The sequence below is a fragment of the Mobula hypostoma genome, chromosome 18 (genome assembly GCF_963921235.1).
Source record: "Mobula hypostoma chromosome 18, sMobHyp1.1, whole genome shotgun sequence".
In the NCBI taxonomy this organism is placed as follows: domain Eukaryota; kingdom Metazoa; phylum Chordata; class Chondrichthyes; order Myliobatiformes; family Myliobatidae; genus Mobula; species Mobula hypostoma.
This window is the reverse complement of record NC_086114.1, coordinates 53,644,707-53,659,952: the sequence shown is the minus strand read 5'-3', so window position 1 is coordinate 53,659,952 and position 15,246 is coordinate 53,644,707. Positions and strand designations below refer to the sequence as shown.

Here is a 15,246-nt window from a genome sequence, read left to right as displayed (position 1 = left end):
AACTGACAGTACAATTTCTTTGTCCTGCCTCTGCAGTGCTGCCCCAAAACAACAACTTTCACGACATACGTCAGTGATGATAAACCTGATTCTGAAAATTTGAAAGGATCCTGAATGATGGATCGCTTGTAGGTATGTTCAGGGTTGGGAGGACAATGGCAAAGCAAGGTCAAAGGACCACAAGGTTAACTGATGTTATGGTCCAACATCTGGCCCACCAGATGACGTTAGCTGCACTCCCTTTCAACTCGCTGTTCCCCTCTTTCGCATACTCACAGGGCCTGGATCCGGCTTTCCCCTTCCATTTGCAAGGGCCCTCATTCCTGTACACTGTCCATGCAATGGGGCTTCTGTCCCCAGGATATCTTCTAACTCATTGCGACCCTCATTCCTGTACACTGTCCATGCAATGGGGCTTCTGTCCCCAGGATATCTTCTAACTCATTGCGGCCCTCGTTCCCACACTCACTTTCCACTTTGCAGGTTCACTGCTGAGTTTATTATAGTATTGTGTAGCACCTTGAAAAAAGTGGATTCAAATTATCAATAGGAAGAACATCCAGCAGTCAGGAAAACTACCAGTCCAGCATCACCAAAGTCCCATGAGGGTGTCAGATTAGTGGAATTTTACTCTCTTTCATTTCCACCAATTTTCATCTTCAGCCCTGCGGGGGCAGTCTACTCCAGTGGTCTGAAACAACCTCTTTCGTGGGGGTATCCAAGTGAGCTTCAAGCACAGATATTGCTCTCGGCTGCCAACTTCAGGTCTTAGACCTTAAACTGGGATAATTTCCTAATAAGAATTCCTGAATCATTCCTAGAGTAGTGATCCAGAACTAGAATCAGGTTTATTATCGCTGCTTTATACAATATGGCTTAAAATATGTTGATCTTGTGCCACTAGTATTTCACTGCAAAGCTGGGAGATCCCACTTACCATTAAAAGGTCTCGTAGTCCAATTCTTTGTCACTGAAAAGTGCCACCCGTACAGGAGCAAGGTCATTATTCAGTGGGTAGCACCTACTTAGTACGAGTGCAATCACTCGAGTTGAGTATGACGTTCTCCTAAGGGGTTGTCTGTTAGTGGGTCCTCAGGTGGTTGTAGAGGCCAGTTGGGATCCACATATTCTGTTGCATTGTGGGCAAGTGGTTGGGTCTTTTGGTTGTTTGGTGTCTCCTTTCACAGCCGCCGCTTGTTCTCAGTGGCACAGGGGAGGTTCAGCTCATGTAGCTCAGCTCCCTCTTGAACAGATTTCCTCTGGGTTTTTCTATTGAGTGCAATGTCTTCTCAGTTTTTAGATGTAATAACCATATAACCATATAACAATTACAGCACGGAAACAGGCCATCTCGGCCCTTCCAGTCCGTGCCGAACGTTACTCTCACCTAGTAATGTTGAATTTCTTCAGGCTGATTTTGATGTTCTCATCTTCTTTGCCCACCAGGGGCTCACTGACTTCCTTCGACCGGGAGTAAAGTATCTGGTTGGGGAGACGTGAGCTTGGCGTCCAGGTGACATGACCTATCTATTGCAGTTGGCGTTGCTTTATCGTGGTGGAGATGCTGTTCACATTGGCCTCCTTCTGTGTACTGGTGTTGGTGTGTCTGTCCTTCCACCTGAGCCTCAAAATCTTTTGTAAGGTTTTTTGGTGGTGTTGTTCCAGAGCGTTCCAGGTGTCTGCTGCAGGTGGTCTATGGTTCAGCTCCACGTTGGAAGGAAGACTGCTCTATAGACCAAAAGTTTTGTTTCAACCTTTTGTGATCTTCAAAGACTCTTTCCTTGCATGGGCCCCACCAGCATTACTCAGGGGGTGGTCGATCTCTGAGCCAATGTCTGCTTTTGAGGAGAGAATGCTGCCTTGGTAGGGAACATGGTTTACATTTTCATGGGCAATATTGTTGACTTTTATGGAGGGCTGGATAAATGGCTGGTTGGGCAGTGGCCGATATAGGACCTGTGTCTTTTTTATATTGAAAACAAGACCAAGGGCTCTATATGCCTTGTCAAAGGCACTCAGGATACATTGGAAGTCTTCTTCGGACTAAGCTGTGGTGGCATTTGTTATCCAAGTACTGAAGCTCCGTGATAGTGCTGGTGATTACCTTGTTCTTGGCCTCGAACAGGTTGAGGTTGAAAAGCCTGTTGTTCATTCTACACATAATTGAGATTCCCTGTGGCAGGTCTTAGCCAATGAGTTGAAGGGTGTCAGCCATAAAGATGGCAGATAGGGTGGGTGTAATGATGCAGACCTGCTTCACCTGTTCTGACAGTGAAGGCAAACACGAGGAAATCTGCAGATGCTGGAGTTTCAAGCAATATACATAAAAGTTGCTGGTGAACGCAACCGGCCAGGCAGCATCTCTAGGAAGAGGTTCAGTCGACGTTTCGGGCTGAGACCCTTTGTCAGGATGGAAGTGACAGTGAAGGGTTCGGATTCAGCACCACTATTGCTAAGTACTGTGGCTGACATGTCATCATGTAGTAGCCTCAGTATTCGTAAGGACTTGTCAGGACAGCCATGTCTTGATAGTACACGCCAGAGAGCTTGGCAGTCTACTGTATCAAATGCCTATGTCAAGTATATGAAAGCCAAGTATAAGGGTTGGATTTGTTCATGGCATTTTTCCTGTAATAGGTGTGCTGTGAGGATCATGTCTGCTGTATCTCTAGATTGGCAGAAGCAACACTACGATTCAGGGAGTAAGTCTTCAGATAGCAGAAGGGGTCTGTTGTCAGAAATATGGGCAAGCCCTTTGCCTGCTGTTGACAGAAGGGAGATGGCCTCTGTAATTGCTGCAATCTGCCTTATCACCCTTCTCGAATATGGTGAGCATCCCTGAGCTCAAAGAGCTGTTGTTCCCTTTCCCAGACCTTCAGAAGCAAGGCTTGTATGTGGTGCAGGAGTATTGGCCCACCTTCTTTGAGGGTATCTGCTGAGATCCCATCACCACCAGTGGTTTTCGTTGCTTTCCAGGCATCATGGACCTCTTTGATCCCGGGACCTTCCCCCTATGTCTTCTCTCTGGAGGATTTGGCTAGCAACCCCTAGTTCAGCAATGCTGTCGTGGTTAAGGAGTTCTCGAAAGTGTTCTCTCCATCAATTGTTTATATCCTTCTGACCCTTTAGCAAGTTCCTCCTGTCTTTTTTTAGCTTAGGGGAGATAATCTGGTGGAACATGGACCACACACTGCCTTGGTAGCACTGAAGCAGCCTTCTGTGTTAGCAGAGTCTCTCAGTCTCTAGATTTCTGGGTTTTCTCAGTCCACCAAGAATTCATTAGCTCCCTCACCCTGCACTGGACATTTGACTTGGCTCTGAAGTAAGCTTCTGTTTTGGCCTTGTTGCCAATGTCATTCTGCCAGGCACAAAAGGCTTTCCTTTTCTTGGAGATGAGCTGCTCTATCTCCATGTCATTATCATCAAACCAATCCTAATGTTTTCTGGACTTGTACCCGAGGATGGTTTTGCAGGCATTGAGGATAGTGGTTTTAAGCAGACCCAAATGTTCTTCCATATCCTTTCGATACTTCCATTGGAAGTTTTCCCCAAATGGGGCCTGAAGGCGCTATTGGGTGGCAGTGTCAAGCAGGCTCTTGAGATTCATACTGAAGGTGAGACACATCAGATACTTTTGAGTTAGGACTTCAGAGACTCTCACGTGATCCCAATGAGAAGGTGTGAGGAAGTGAGTTTAGAGTGGAAGAGGGGAAAGGAGGATGGAGAGAGCAGGGAAGGACTGAAGAAGGAGAATGAGGAAGATGCATTCAGAATCCCAAAAGGGCAGAGAGTAGACTTTGAAAAGGGGGCTTTATTGGATGCACGGTTGACGTGCAGGGGGTGCTTTTATTAAGCTAGCCGCTGCGTATTGTGAGTAAAGTCTGCAGTGAAGAAGGGAGCAACAAGAGTTGGACTCGCTCACAGTCCCCGGAGAGGGCAGAAAGCACAGGCAAGACCTGCCTTAAAACAACACCACCGGCTTCCCGGGATGGACACGAAGACTTTGTGTAACTAATGCCAAGTAAGTGGAGCTGAAAGGTACCCACCCTGGTGCAGGCTGACATGTGCATGTCTGTGTGATGCATAAAATGACTTCCTTGCATTTAAATTCTTGAGAATATTTATTTGAGCTACCTCGCTGCCATAGCAGGATTCTGTTTGTATCTCCAGGCAAGGAATCCAGGCCTCTGCTGATTAGTGCAGTAACCTGACCACTGTGCTGCCATTTCTGTGTCAGTGCTGATGATTAATGAATATTAGTCGAGATGCTTGAAGCCTCCTGTGCTGTCCTTCATAGAGTCTTTAGGATCCTTTACAGTCTGCTTAGTGGAAAAGCAGTGATCTCATCTAATAGACAGCCACTATCTCCCCAACACTCTGCAAATAGAGATTCATCTATCCCCTAAATGCAAGGTTCAAATGCCTCAACTCACCCGGAAAATTCTGGCCCTATCATAACCTTAACAGCTCCATCCCTGCCTCTCTGTAACACACATAGACAGACACAGCTGTCAAACTGGGCTGGGCCTCGAATAAGCAATTAGCCCAATCAACTGAATCAAAAATAGGCAGTGATGTAAAGTGGGATGGTGTCTCCCTTATGAAACCCCACTGACTTCGTTGGCTGCATAAGTCTAGGGAAGACACACTCTGGTCCTGCTGAAACCATGAGATTGAGACCCGGTTTGTGTGGCCGCTGTGTAACTTGCTACCCTGTTATAACTCAGTGCCAAGAAACAACAGACAGCACACTGCATACGATTAAAGGAATTATATTTATGAATCTTAACATAACTAAAGGGTTAGTAAAGAAAAAAAACAAAAGGGTCTATTATAATTAAACAGTCAAATGTGCACAAGCTGGGGCTCAACTCTTCCCAAAACTCATATTCACCGATCAGTCGATCTCGGCACCTGGCTCTGTTGAATCACGGTCCCCCACCGGGTCGAATTCTACAACTGGTTCTCTCCAGCGTCTTCCCTCATCATCTCCCGCCGAACAAAGGACCCAGCTCCCATTCCAAAGCACCCATAACCCAAACACTGCTTCTACAGAAAGACCATTACGTAAGCAGTGAAACCTTTCCCGGGGTGTTACACATACTTTGCACCATCAAGCACAGTCCGATTCTGCTCCGCTGGTGCCTGAGCTGACAAATTCATCCAGAACTGGACCTAGTTTAAGAGCAGTAAAAGTAAATTACATTGAAAAACCAAAGTTCAAAGTAAATTTATTATCAGATTTACTTATTATTTACTTTATTATTTATTATCAAAATTATGGTATGTCACCATATAAATCCTGAGATTAACTTTCTTGTGTGTATACTCAATAAATCCAGTATAGAATAGTAACCATAATACAATCAATGAAAGACTTGGGCATTCAACCAGTGTGCAAATAACAAACATAAATAATAATAATAAAAAAAAAGCAATAAATATTGAGAGCATGAGATGAAGAGTCCTTGAAAGTGAGTCCATAGGTTGTGGAAACAATTCAGTGAGGGGAAAGTGAAGATGAATGAAGTTATCTCCACTGGTTCAAGATCCTGATGGTTGAGGGGTAATAACTGTTCCTGAACCTGATGGTGTGAGTCCTGAGGTTCCTGTACCTTCTTCCTGATAGCAACAGTGAGAAGAGAGCCTGATGATGTGGTGGGGGTCCCTGGTGATGGATGCTGCTTTCTTGCAACAACATTTTGTGTAGATGTGCACGATGAGGCTCCGGAGGGTTACTGTGCTGTGGAAGACGTCCTGCCTTGTCCCTGTGCCGAAGACGCCGCACCCCAGTGGCCTCAATGACTACAGACCGGTGGCATTGACCTCCCACATCATGAAGACCCTGGAGAGACTTGTTCTGGAGCTGCTCCGGCCTATGGACAGGCCACACTTAGATCCCCTCCAGTTTGCCTACCAGCCCTGACTAGGAGTTGAGGATGCCATTGTCTACCTGCTGAACCGTGTCTACGCCCACCTGGACAAGCCAGCGAGCACTGTGAGGGTCATGTTTTTTGACTTCTCCAGTGTGTTCAACACCATCCGCCCTGCTCTGCTGGGGGAGAAGCTGACAGCGGTGCAGGTGGATGCTTTCCTGGTGTCATGGATTCTTGATTACCTGACTGGCAGACCACAGTACGTGTGCTTGCAACACTGTGTGTCCGACAGAGTGATCAGCAGCACTGGGGCTCCACAGGGGACTGTCTTGTCTCCCTTTCTCTTCACCATTTACACCTCGGACTTCAACTACTGCACAGAGTCTTGTCATCTTCAGAAGTTTTCTGATGACTCTGCCATAGTTGGATGCATCAGCAAGGCAGATGAGGCTGATACAGGGCTACGGTAGGAAACTTTGTCACATGGTGTGAGCAGAATTATCTGCAGCTTAACGTGAAAAAGACTAAGGAGCTGGTGGTAGGCCTAAGGAGAGCTAAGGTACCGGTGATCCCTGTTTCCATCCAGGGGGTCAGTGTGGACATGATGGAGGATTACAAATACCTGGGGATACGAATTGACAATAAACTGGACTGGTCAAAGAACACTGAGGCTGTCTACAAGAAGGGTCAGAGCCATCTCTATTTCCTGAGGAGACTGAGGTCCTTTAACATCTGCCGGATGATGCTGAGGATGTTCTACAAGTCTGTGGTGGCCAGTGCGATCATGTTTGCTGTTGTGTGCTGGGGCAGCAGGCTGAGGGTAGCAGACACCAACAGAATCAACAAACTCATTCGTAAGGTCAGTGATGTTGTGGGGATGAAACTGGACTTTCTGACGGTGGTGTCTGAAAAGAGGATGCTGTCCAAGTTGCATGCCATCTTGGACAATGTCTTCCATCCACTGCATAATGTACTGGGTGGGCACAGGAGTACATTCAGCCAGAGACTCATTCCACCGAGATGCAACACAGAGCGTCATAGGAAGTCATTCCTGCCTGTGGCCATCAAACTTTACAACTCCTCCCTTGGAGGGTCAGACACCCTGTGCTGATAGGCTGGTCCTGGACTCATTTCCTGGCATAATTTACATATTACTATTTAACTATTTATGGTATTATTACTATTTAATTATTTATGGTGCAACTGTAATGAAAACCAATTTCCCCCGGGATCAATAAAGTATGACTATGAATATGACTATAGTGGGGAGGGCTTTACCCGTGATGGACTGGGCCGTATCCGCTACTTTTTGCAGGATTTTCCGTTCAAGGGCATTGTAATGCAGCCGGTCGATATACTCTCCACCACACATCTATAGAAGTTTGGCAACATTTTGGATGTCATGCAAAATCTTCACAAACTCCTAAGGAAGTGGAGACACTGTTGTGCTTTCTATGTAATTGAACTTATATGCTGGGTCCGGGACAGTCCTCTGAAAAAAACCAAGAACTTCATTCCATCTCTGTATTTCACAACAAACATTTGATGGTACCAGAATAGTGAAGCCAATTGCTGGTCCAAATGAAATATAAAATTATTCATTACAAACAAAGTAAAAAATTGATTGACACTGCAGTAGAATATAAATCAATTATGCTGTAAATTTTTTATAAGCTGGTTGTTGGTGCTGGACACACAAACTATTGGATTACTCTCAGTAATAACCCAGTACACTTTTAATTTGTTTTTTAGATGTTAGACAGTTGTTTAATAAGTTTTCTGGTGAACCAGCTGGGGATGAGGGTCAGGTTGGGGGTGGGAAATTGGGCCTTAATGAATTGAGTTCAAGAGGTGTATGAGAACAGGTTTAAGATGAGCTGATCGAGGGCTGGAGTCTGAACTTTGAGTCCTAGTTTCAGTTCTTTGTTCACCCCGGTGCCTCTCAGTTGCCGGAGGTGCTCTGGTGTTTATCGGCACACGAGGTGGAATCAAATTCTGGACGGAAGTCTTGGTTTTGCTTCAAGTGGAGTGCTTGTGGGACATCTTTTAACCATGTCAAAAGATGAGTCCTGGTGAGCTTAGGGGCAGCACAGAAACCGGGACCCTGGTGATTTTAAAGGAAGCACAGGCACCAGGAGTAAATAACCCAGATACCAAAACATTGGGATTCATCGGATTATTGAACTTTTACTGTATATTGAGGATACGGATGACTGTACAGCGATCAGTTCTTCAAGAAAGTGAAAACCAAAATAAAAAACTGCAGATGCTGGAAATCTGAAATAAAATCAAAAATTCTGGAAACATTCGGAAGGTCAGACAGCATCAGTTGAAATAGTAACAATATTAACATTTCACGACTAGACTAGATGAAGGCTGTTGGATCTGAAACTTAAATCTGTAATTAATTCCACCGATGCTGGCTGACTTGCAGAGTGATTCCAACATTTTCTGATTTTTTTAAAAATGCAGTTGTCAAACGCAATTATGGCACAGCTTAGAAGTGTTGTGAGGAAGACACCATAGATGAGCGGAAGTGCGGAGCCATATGACAGATTAAGTATTACACAGAAAGATGCAGCAATGAAAATCAAAATAAACCAGAGGGCACAATACCAAAATGAGATCTGGGGGTGTCTGCACGTCTTTGGAATGGGGTCAGATTGAGAAGGCAGACTGAAAAGCATATGGGATCCTGATATTTATAGATAGTGGCATAGAGTGGAGTCATGAAGCACCACAGCACAGAAACAAGCCCTGCTCATCTGAGCTGAACTGTAATTCTGCCTGGTCCCATCAACCCACAACTGACCGTACCCCTCCCATCCATGTACTTTCCAAACTTCTCTTAAATGTTGCAATTGAGCCCGTACCCACCACGTCTGCTGGCAGTTCGTTCTAGACTCGCACCACCCCCTGAGTGAGGAAGGTTCCCCCCAGGTTCACCTTTCACCCTTAACTATAACCTCTAGTTCTGGTCTCATCCAACCACAGTGGAAAAAACCTGTTTGCATTTACTCTATCCATACCCCATGTAACTCTGGATACAATGGAATACTTTCAAAGAGATTTTTCACAGTGCTCAGCAAAAGTATATTCCAGTCAAAAGTAAGTGTGGGGAGAGCCAGCCTTGGATAACTAAGGAAATAAAAGAGAGCATCAAATTAAAAGCTCATGTATACAAAGTCACAAAGAGTAGTGGGAGACTGGAGGATTGGGAAAAGTTTAAAAAGCAACAGAGAACAACTAAACAAGAAATAAGGAAAGGGAAGATAGGTATGAAAGTAAATTAGCACAAAATATAAAAACAGATAGCAAAAGTTTTTATGAATATGTGAAAAATGGTGAAAGATTGCAGCATGCTGTTGTGCAGAGGGACTTGGGAGTGCTTGTTCATGAATCGCAAAAAGTTGGCTTACAAGTGCAACAATTTATTAAGAAGGCAAACAGAATGTTGGCCTTCATTGCTAGAGGGATTGAATTCAAGAGCAGGGAGGTCATGCTGCAACTATACAGGGTACTGGTGAGGCCGCATCTGGAGTACTGCGCGCAGTTCTGGTCTCCATACTTGAGGAAGGATATACTGGCTTTGGAGGCAGTGCAGAGGAGGTTCACCAGGTTGATTCCAGGGATGAAGGGGTTAACCTATGAGGAGAGATTGAGTTGCCTGCGACTATACTCTCTGGAATTCGGAAGAATGAGAGGGGATCTTATAGAAACATACAAAATTTTGAAAGGGATAGATAAGATAGAAGTAGGAAAGTTGTTTCCATTGGTAGGTGAGACTAGAACTAGGGGACATTGCCTCAAGATTCCGGGGAGAAGGTTTAGGACAGAGATGAGGAGAAACTGTTTTTCCCAGAGAGTGGTGAATCTGTGCAATTCTCTGCCCAGGGAAGCAGTTGAGGCTTCTTCACTAAATATATTTAAGATACAGTTAGATAGGTTTTTACATAGTAGGGGAATTAAGGGTTATGGGGAAAAGGCAGGTAGATGGAGCTGAGTTTACAGACAGATCAGCCACGATCTTATTGAATGGCAGGGCAGGCTCAATGGGCCGGATGGCCTACTCCTGCTCCTATTTCTTATGTTCTCATGTAAAAGGAAAAGGTCATGAACTGTAAAAGGTACAATCATATTAGATACGGAGAAATTTGAGGCCCCAGCGGCCTCAATGACTACAGACCGGTGGCATTGACCTCCCACAACATGAAGACCCTGGAGAGACTTGTTCTGGAGCTGCTCCGGCCTATGGTCAGGCCACACTTAGATCCCCTCCAGTTCGCCTACCAGCCCTGACTAGGAGTTGAGGATGCCATCGTCTACCTGCTGAACCGTGTCTATGCCCACCTGGACAAGCCAGCGAGCACTGTGAGGGTCATATTTTTTGACTTCTCCAGTGCGTTCAACACTATCTGCCCTGCTCTGCTGGGGGAGAAGCTGACAGCAATGTGGGTGGATGCTTCCCTGGTGTCATGGATTCTTGATTACCTGACTGGCAGAGCACAATACGTGTGCTTGCAACACTGTGTGTCCGACAGAGTGGTCAGCAGCACTGGGGCTCCACAGGGGACTGTCTTGTCTCCCTTTCTCTTCACCATTTACACCTCGGACTTCAACTACTGCACAGAGTCTTGTCATCTTCAGAAGTTTTCGGATGACTCTGCCATAGTTGGATGCATTAGCAAGGGAGATGAGGCTGAGAACAGGGCTACGGTAGGAAACTTGGTCACATGGTGTGAGCAGAATTACCTGCAGCTTAATGTGAAAATGACTAAGGAGCTGGTGGTAGACCTGAGGAGAGCTAAGGTACCAGTGACCCCTGTTTCCATTCGGGGGTCAGTGTGGACATGATGGAGGATTACAAATACCTGGGGATACGAATTGACAATAAACTGGACTGGTCAAAGAACACTGAGGCTGTCTACAAGAAGGGTCAGAGCCGTCTATATTTCCTGAGGAGACTGAGGTCCTTTAACATCTGCCAGACGATGCTGAGGATGTTCTATGAGTCTGTGGTGGCCAGTGTCATCATGTTTGCTGTTGTGTGCTGGGACAGCAGGCTGAGAGTAGCAGACACCAACAGAATCAACAAACTCATTTGTAAGGCCAGTGATGTTGTGGGGATGGAACTGGACTCTATCACGGTACTATCTGAAAAGAGGATACTGTCTAAGTTGCATGCCATCTTGGTCAATGTCTCCCATCCACTACATAATGTACTGGGTGGGCACAGGAGTACATTCAGTCAGAGACTCATTCCACCGAGATGCAACACTGAGCGTCATAGGAAGTCATTCCTGCCTGTGGCTATCAAACTTTACAACTCCTCCCTTGGAGGGTCAGACACCCTGAGCCAATAGGCTGATCCTGGACTTATTTCAGAATTTACTGGCATAATTTACATATTACTATTTAACTATTTATGGTTCTATTACTATTTATTATTTATGGTGCAACTGTAACGAAAACCAATTTCCCCTGGGATCTATAAAGTATGACTGTGACTATGACTATGACTAAATTGTTCAGAGACATACAGTACAGTGCATAAGTCTTAGACACATACTATATATACAGCTAGGGAGCAGAAGACTTTTGCACAGTACTGTACTATTACTGCAAAAAAAACAAATTTCATGACGTGTCTGAGTGATAATAAACTTGATTCTGATATAGGTCTCTGTTGTGGACTGGGAGTGGGGAAAGGGGCAGGAAGAGGGAAAACATGGTTTGGAAAGGGGGAAGGGAGAGTAAAACACCAGAGAGACATTATGTAATGATCAATGAACCAATTGCTTGGAATCAAATGGCCTTGCCTGGTATCTCAAGGCTGACCCATCTCCCGACCCTGGCACTCCTTCTCTGGCAACTGTCTCACACCTCTCCCATGGTGCTGCACCCTCACTATTCCCAACTTCCTTTGTTCTCACCAGACTTACAAACTCGCTCTCCATTCCACGTTGACAAAGACAGTACCGTGCAAAAGTCTTGGGCACCTTAGCTATATACGTATGTGCCTGAGACTTTTACCCAGTACTGTAGAATGAAGGCAAAAGAACCAAGAGCGGGCATAAAATAAAACTTTTTGATGAGAAAGTGGTTAGAATCTAGAATGTAATACAGAAAAAGGATAGGATGGAGATTCAAAAGTGGCCATCAAAAGATACCTACGTGTCTCAAAGGAATGAATTTCTGGGGCTTTGGGCAGTCTGACAATCTACAGCTGGGCAACAGAGTGGTGCGGCTAGTACAGTTTCTACCCCGCAGCACCAAAGATATAGGTTCAATCCTGCCCTTGGGTGCTATCTGTGTGGAATTTCCACCTTCATAGAACATAGAATAGTACAGCACAGTACAGGCCCTTTGGCCCACAATGTTGTGTTGACCCTTAAACCCTGCCTCTCATATAACCCCCCCACCTTAAATTCCTCCATATTTCTCCCTGTGACTACCTGGGTATCCTCCCACATCCCAAAGACATGTGGGTTGGTAGATTAATTGGACACTGTAAGTTACCCCCAGTGTGTAGATGAAGGATGGAATCAGGGGAGAGTTGAAGAGAATGGGGAAGATTTAAAAAGAGTGTGTGGTGAAGAATTAGTGTGGAATGGGTGGTTAATGATACGAATAGTCTGAATGGGTCAAAGGGTCTACTTCTACACTGTTTGTCCGTATGGAAAATTTGATCAACACACATAAAAGTTGCTGGTGAACACAGAAGGCCAGGCAGCATCTCTAGGAAGAGGTGCAGTCGACGTTTCAGGCCGAGGCCCTTCGTCAGGACTAACTGAAGGAAGAGTGAGTAAGGGATTTGAAAGCTGGAGGGGGAGGGGGAGATCCAAAATGATAGGAGAAGACAGGAGGGGGAGGGATGGACCAAGAGCTGGACAGGTGATAGGCAAAAGGGTTACGAGAGGATCATGGGACAGGATGTCCGGGAAGAAAGACGGGGGGGGGGGAACCCAGAGGATGGGCAAGGGATATATTCAGAGGGACAAAGGGAGAAAAAGGAGAGTGAGAGAAAGAATGTGTGTATAAAAATAAGTAACAGATGGGGTACGAGGGGTAGGTGGGGCATTAGCGGAAGTTAGAGAAGTCGATGTTCATGCCATCAGGTTGGAGGCTACCCAGATGGAATATAAGGTGTTGTTCCTCCAACCTGAGTGTGGCTTCATCTTTACAGTAGAGGAGGCCATGGATAGACATGTCAGAATGGGAATGGAATGTGGAATTAAAATGTGTGGCTACTGGGAGTGGTTACCGGAAAATTTGATGATGTGACTAAATCTTCGAGAAAAACACATCTAACTCATGGAAAACACTATCTTAAAATTGACCTGTCTCTATTCCCCACCCCATGCAAAGAATTATGACAATTTTCAAACAAACTTTCAAAACTGAAAGCAAGCTGTGAATGGAGTCACACTAACCCAAGGGCACAATCCATGTGGTTTCTCCACAGACCTTCTGGGATATGAGTGCAGAATTTTCTCGTCAACATATAAGTGTTCACTGGAGTCACATCAACCAAGTTGACAGCAAGGATTAATTTAATCGAGCAGCTCCTGGTGATTGCAGGCTTATTTGGGTACAGGTGGTATCAGCAAGTGGCAGGGATTTATGTCAATCCGCCGTCACGTTTTGAATTATGGAAGTTGTACTTTGGGAGCAAGCCTTCAGAAAAATGCAGTGAAGCTGCAGATTGATTTCTTGCACAGGTGGGAATAAGCTTCTCGAGTGATTTCCAGGATGGGCTCTGTTCAGAGTCAGAGAGACGTTCATTTGAGTTGAACTTAGAGCTAAGAGTTTAAGTTATATTTCAACATTAGAATATGGTGGTCAAATCAGTAATAATGACTTGTAATAATATAGCATATAATTCTGTGACTTTGTGACATTTTTGTTATTATTTGTAGTGGTTTATGTTTTACTAGTTGTAGTGTTAATTCAGTTTTAACAAACTTTTAAAAGGGTTTCGGCTGTGCTGCTTTGTGAACTTCAGCTGGTCTTACTCGACCTAGATGGGCTCAGGGCAATAGGGAATAGATATAAGGAACAACTTGGTTGTTCCTCCATCGTCGTCGATGTAGGCCTTGACACCATGATGATGATGATGATTGTGTCGAGATTAAGTGAGGGAAAGTTGCGCAGCGACAGCCTCACTCTCTCTTCCCAATTCCCATCTGGATCCAGTGGCAAGACAAGAGTCTAGACGGCTGGAGATGGGACTAGGCAGAGTGGATGACCAGGACGTCTTCTGTGTCTTGTCCTGCTCTACACATTCCACGACGCTTGCAGAGACCGCCTTCTTGACTGTTGGACCTACCACTGGTCTCATCCGCTCAATCCGCCGGAGTCTGTCTTCACATGCTGGGATAGACAACTCCCTATCTCACCGAGGGATTGAGACCCGCCGGCTACCCTCACCTGGTTTAGCCGGCTTGTTGAAGCCGTTGCCCGGGGTGTGGCTGCTGTCACATGCAAACAGCTACGGGGTCACAGGTGAGAGCTGAGTGCCAGGTGGGGACCAAAGGTGGACTAACCGCCTGAAAAGGACGCAACATAATCCCCCACCAGAGGTGCTACCCCTCCCTGACACCCCATACAACTTATTAAAAGGACAAATGGCCTCCTTTGTCATAATTTTCCTGTGATCCTCAGTTTGGTTTAACATTAACACCAAGATGAACAACAACTTCACTCACTTACCCCCATGTTTCAGTTGTTGGGAGAGTTGTACATAATCTGTGGAAAGATGGAATGGATCCCAGTGTTCAGAAGGTAGGAACAATTTTCTGTGTCAACAAACCATGCCCCACCTTCGTCTTTCTCCACCGGAATCACAGCTTGAACAACTGAGTGAAAGAATCTCTGCTTTCCACCATCTGGTTACAGTGACTGACTGACTACAAATCAGGGCCCCCAGTGGAGTTCATAGTTCAGACATTAGCAACAGTAAGTATCCTTACTGTGCTAGATTATGTATGTGCCTAGATGTTAAATCATTAGATTCTCTGCTCTGTAATGAACTGTTAAATTTTAAAATGATAATCTATGTATATCACCTTGTGATGTTGTATAATGTCCCTGGTCTAAAGTCTGAAAGGTTTACCATTACTGCAAAGATCACTCAGCTTTGAAATAGGTTGGTCGCCTGAAATAACTTGTGCCAAAGATTGTCGTAACTCCCGCCCCTCTGAATCTCAACATAGTCTTTTTGAACAGTTCCTGATTTGCAAATAAGCACCTTTATACAGTTTGAATTGGAATTTCAAATGTTTGAGACTTGTATTTTGAATTGTATTCAATTAGCTAGTGAATTCTGTATAGTGAAACCTCTCAGTCACCTACTGTTATGGTATTTAAT

At 45.1% G+C, this 15,246-nt stretch overlaps 1 long non-coding RNA gene across 1 annotated transcript; it reads right to left on the bottom strand.

The window, feature by feature from the left end:
- Positions 1-4,801: 4,801 nt before the first annotated feature.
- On the bottom strand, positions 4,802-14,754 carry LOC134358224 (uncharacterized). Its single transcript, XR_010020837.1, has 3 exons — positions 14,589-14,754; positions 7,155-7,368; positions 4,802-5,175 (listed from the first exon to the last, which is right to left on the bottom strand). It is a non-coding gene; the product is annotated as an uncharacterized LOC134358224 (long non-coding RNA).
- Between the last annotated feature and the right edge of the window lie 492 nt (positions 14,755-15,246).